The following is a 6,000-nucleotide window of genomic DNA, read 5'->3' on the forward strand; positions in this document are numbered from 1 at the left end:
AAAGGTTGCCATATTTTAAAAAATATATCCTCTTTAGCAGATATGATGTACCTGATTAGCTTATGACATGACAAAAATACGTGGGATAGTGTTCTTCCCTCTTCACTCTGACATTATTAAAAACCTATTTATTCTCCTTGGCGTTCAGTCCCAGCTAGGCAAGAATCCTTGGCTTTCTTTTCACTTTTTTTTTACCTTTTTATTTTTTATTTTTTTCAAACTTTTTTTATTGGGTTTTGCAGATGAGTACAACAGTATTAAAACATACAAAGAGTAAATTAGTCATCTTTTTTCTTATAGAAAAAACAAACAACAAAAAACAAGAGTGATCCTGGAAATATTGATGCATACCCGAACAACCCACAGAACCAGAACAGCCACAAAAAACAAAAAATAAATAAAATAAAAACAAACACAGGCACATCAGTCAGGTAATAGTAAACTGTAATTGAAATAGCAACAGACATCCTAAATCAAAGTAGTGGCATGCGACCCTCACCACTTTACCTTTTTATTTGTCTTTTTTTTAATCTCTAACTCTGTTTTGGATTGAGTTTTTATTACTATTTTATTGTTTTTAGTATTTTATTGCTTCGTTGTTTTTATTTATACCTATCTGTGTGTGATTTATTCTATTTTAATAACTGTACAGCACTTTGGTCAACTGAGGTTGTTTTTAAATGTGCTCTATAAATAAATAAATAAACTTTGACTTGACTTGACACCTAATACATTGGGGTGACACATCCCGAAATATTTTCTGTAATCTGGAGGGAGAATAATGTAGTCTATGTAGAAGTTGATGTTATTAACTTGTTGGTAAATGCATTTCGTGGCCATTAAGGGGCCAAGTGGTTCATTTTCGGGTCGAAACGTTAAATTAAGTAGACAGCTAAAAAGACAATGTAAGTGTCATGCTGCAGAAGCCTTAAATTAATATGAGGAATATAACATCCAAGTATCTCGTGGTTTAGCTATTCATGATTAAAGCATCAATAAAACTGACACCCTAAATCAAATCCAACCAAAATTACTGTTAATGTCAAGATTTAAACTTAATATTCTGCAGCTGTTGCTATCTGTTATCTGTATATTTATTGCTTCATTTATACATCCCCATATCAGCGGTCATGCTTTGCCTTCACAAAGACGAGAGTGATGGAGTGACTGAAAATCCTCCTCACAACATGTGGGATGATACGATTTATGTAAATAATGTAACAGCACCACGCCTCTCACAGTCTGAATGTTAGATCTGTCATCTTGTGAAGGATGAGTTAATTCAGGAACACTCCTATGTCCTTTGTGTCTTTCATGTCCTTGTTAAAGTGCCTTTTGTCTAACAAGTCTGCCTGCTCCATTAGCTGCCTTTCAACTGTGAAAAAGCACATTTATCATCCTTTATATATACTGTACCAAACCCACAACAGTGCAGACAAGGCATTAACTCCTTACGGCTGAGGTGAAATCTTCCACTCGATTGTAAGTGACCTCAAATCTGCCAATCATCCCTCAAAAAGAGAGAGTTTATTGGTTTTATTTGGGGTCATCCACTTTTTCTACACAAGGTCATAGATATCTGTCTGTCACACATCTTCTATTTTGATCCAGACTGAAACATCATAAATATTGGATTTATTACCATGAAAATGTGTGCAGATATTTATATCCTGCAGATAATTCATCTTCATGAATTTGGTGATGCCCTGACTTTTCCTTTTATACCGAAACAAGGTTGATATTGTTGGTTTTGAGTTATATGACTGCCGGTGCTGGATGGGTTTTTTACATTTAATATTAGGATAGTCTTCAAGGTATCTAGAGAATCAAACAGACTGGAATAAAACAGCTCCTGGGTTTGACCCCTTCCCTTCACCTAAAAAACAACAAAGAGACTCTGACCTTTTTACTTGTTTTTATTTTATTTCTCAGCTTTTGTCTGTGCTTGTATTTTCTGTTACTTTCTTTGTAAAATGTAGCAGAAAAAATATATAATAGTATAAAAAACGTATCTAGAGAATCATAACTTTGTGCCCAACTGATATCTTTCAAACTAATATTGATACTTAAAAACCAATATATTAAAACAACAAAAACAACAACTTTAAGATGTTTACTGTGGGACATTTTACACTTGGAGAAGTTGTCTGTGCTCTCAGGGTGCAAAACATGCAGCACAGTTTCTGAATTTCTTCAAACTTATTTTTTTTGCTATTATTTTGTGATATATCAGCCTGGCTAATTTATCAAACTCTAATTATGATGTTAATCCCTTGACTTTTCATCAAGCATACCAGCAGGTCAAATTTTTTAATCATCTAGGGAAATGTGTGTCAAAATAAAAGTTTAATAATTTTCAATTTTTTTAACTTTATAACTACTTTGTTGCCTCACTTCCTGCTTCGCTCCCATCTAGTAAAGGCCAAATTAAGCTTTATGCACCATTTCTTATATTTTCAACTAGAATCAGCTGGAAAGCAAACTGAATCGCCATTTCTTGAGCTAAACAAAGCTGATGGTTTATGAGGATTCATGTGGACATCATTATTATTACGGCCCCTAGAAAGTTCCATCTGACAACAAATAAGTGTCTCCTGTCTCATAAGTGGGGTTTCTACCAACAGTGGACAAGAACAGCCTGCTGGACTACCTGGCTAACCTGTCCCCAGAAGTGTGGCAGAAAATGGATGAATGGATAACATTAAACAAATAATCTCAACGATATTCATTTCTGTAAAGTCGCTGGGCCTCATTCATGAAACGTTAGTAGATTTGTGCGTAGATTTGCACATAAAAGCCTACGCTACTAAAAACCTACTCCGGATTCATGAACGCCGCGGGAAACTCAGATCTGATCGTAAACACGTGTGTATGATCATGAATGCCAATCCATCGTAAGGTGGCAGCGCGCTCCCGATAATCAGCAATTAGCATGAATACCACCATATAAGGAGGTGTGTAGAGGCATCCTGTCAACCTGTCAGTCATGGCACAAAGAAAAAAAGAACGAGAAAGAAAAAAGAATTTTTCCGAAGTGGAGATTGAAGTTATTTTGGGAGAAGTGGAGTCCAAAAAAATTTTTTTATTTTCATCTGTTAGTAGTGGTGTGACAGGGACAGGCAAAGCGAAAGCGTGGAGGGAGGTGACGGACGCAGTAAATGTGGTTTCTGTAGTGCAAAGAACTACGTCCGAGGTTAAACGTAAATGGTTTGACATTAAACTTGACGCAAAGAAACGCATTAGCGCACACAAAAAAAGTACATCTGCCACAGGAGGAGGACGCTCAGAGTCCAAATACCCCGTTGGTGCGCTCTACAACGGCCCGAGTAGCCGCGTGCGCCTCATTGTATGCTCCTGTGGTGTCTGCGGGCTGGCCAGTGGGGTCATAAGCCACGGCGTCAGTGGGTAACCCCTATCCCTATGGATATAGAAAGGTAAGTCCATATATAACACACACATGTGATTATGCAGGCTATATTCTTACCAATGAGCCAGCCGTCTCTCACAGCTCCATCCTCCAAACGCGTGCCAACTGCGCAATTACGCAGGATGAATGCGTCATGCGTCCCACCGGGCCACCGTGCCACAACGTTTAACAACACACACTTTGCGTCACAGATCAGTTGCACATTCACGGAATGAAAGTTTTTCCGGTTAATGTAAGCAAATGCATCACCAGATGGAGGCTTGATGCGTACGTGTGTGCAGTCTATGGCACCGATAACACCTGGCATGTTTGCAACTGCACTGAACCCCTGCATTACTTCTGTCTGCCGTTGTGCGCCGTATGGAAATTGGATATACTCTGGCATTAATTTAATGATACCTCTGAGAACTGCAGGCAGGATGCGTCAATTTACATAGATAATTCACAATTATGAGTTTAATCTGAATCTTAATCCCGCCAATTGCCAACTAATTTAACTAAATATGTTATATTTTTAATCGTTTGCCATGTTTATATCACATGTTTCAAAGGCATCTGCGTATTGTGTACATAACAGAACGCATTATGAATTAAAATTGTAATTTCCAACAGTGACGAGCATTATTTATATGCGTTCTTAAATTTACACAAGCACTACGTGTGGTCAGCAGCATGTGTAGATTTTGTTAGTAGCTACGAAAAGATCGGAGCTACTAAAATATTGATGAATGCGGAGATGCACGTAAATTTCCGTCTGCGAACGGTTTACACACAAATTCGTTCTGCTCACGTTTCATGAATGAGGCCCGCTGTCTATAAAGTAACACTTAAAATGATGACAGCCCTTGCATCTACAGATTTAGACTGACTTGGGTACAGTAACTGTCTGTGCTGAGGGTAGACAGAGCTAACGCAACTCAGTGTCACCCTTTTCCACCAACTCAAACCTGGTTCCAGTGCTGGTGCTGGTTTGCAGTTGGTTCAACTTCCGAACCTTCAGAAAACTTCAGAAGCGCTAGCACCACCTTCAAGCATAATAACTACATCGTCTCTCTTCAAACGCTGCTCCTGGCCCGGTTCTCCTCCACGGACCACTTCTGCAACTGTAGTGAAGCACAGTGTTCTTAAAAATTGCGGACAATAAACGTTTTTGTTGGTCTTGATCGGCATGATAATCCCGCGCCCAGACCATGATGTCAGCGGTTTGTGGTTCCAGACCAGTACAGAGCACTGCAGAAAAAGAAAAGTTGGGTGAAGTCAACAAACTTCGATAAAATTTTAAGTTTTGTTTTTGAGTTTGCTCAACTCAACTGCTCAACTGTAAGTTGTACTAACTTACAATTTCACATTGTAATAACTTTCAATCCTTACTTCTGCTAACTTCTGCAATGTGCTGAATTGGCACGATTGTAACGCCGCTATGAAATGTCAGCTAATGTTGCGACCACAATTTTGAGTTAGCATAGATACGCTAATGGCTACTCTTGTAGCTGTAACAAGCAGCGCCGCTAGCATCAGTTAGCCGCTAGCATCAGTTAGCCGCTAGCTTTTGCTAATGAATTTCACCGCTTTCCCGCATTTCACAACAAAGAAATAAGAGTTAGCAGAACTATTGTCCCTTGTTGTGAACCCCAACTTAAAGATATAAGTAACAACAACTCACAAACTTGTTTTTGAGCAGACAACTGGCTTCCTTTGTTGTGCTAATTTACATTATTGCCCTAAATGTCAATAATTTATATTTCCAAGTTTTACCAACTTAAATCACTGTTTTAGGCCAAAAAATACAAGTTGGCTTTTTTTGCAGTGAGTTGGTGCCCCTCTGGAACCAGTTATCCGGTTTTCTGGCTTTGGCTGTCATAATGCAAAGACCTGGTTCACGGTAAGGCACTGGCTCTGAACCAGCCCTCGGTTGCTGCCTTGGTGTAAAAGGGGTATTTGGAAAAAAATTTCAGGCCCTTTGCTAGACAAACAAAGAAAAGAGCTACAAATACAGAAAATAAAACTTCAAAAACAAGTCAAAGTGAGATCCAAAACCTCACCATAAGTGATGCCAAAGAGAATCAAACGCTGATCTCAGAGACTGTAGTTGTAAACAACAAATGAGGTTGAGTCTTATTTCAACACCTTCCTCACACCTTTTCCAATTACCTCTCTCTTCTTCTCTGCCTCTTTCAGCTGTTTCTCTATTTTCATCCCTCCTCCAGCAAACTTTTACTTATGAAGTCACTTCTGTCACCCCCACCCTCCGCCTCACCCTGTCACCCCCACCCTCCGCCTCACCCTGTCACCCCCGCTCCCTGACCCCCTCCTGTCCTACATCTGTCACGTATAATCCTCCAGTGGGGATTTAGGTGATAGAAGGTTAAGTTGCTGACAGTGTGGAGCAGGTGTTTTCATAAGTGGCAGCGTGCTGTTACATTGCACTATGGTCGCACTCTCACTTTGTCAATGTCACCGCTCCTTCACGATGTGTTTCCTCGGCTTTCACGGTGTGTGTTTGCTCAGACTGACGAAGTTTATGATGTGGACGACATCTGAGAGGGGGAGACAGATGAAGATGGATCAAGTAG

This window comes from Centropristis striata, chromosome 1 (assembly GCF_030273125.1).
Source record: "Centropristis striata isolate RG_2023a ecotype Rhode Island chromosome 1, C.striata_1.0, whole genome shotgun sequence".
NCBI classification, from domain to species: Eukaryota; Metazoa; Chordata; class Actinopteri; order Perciformes; family Serranidae; genus Centropristis; species Centropristis striata.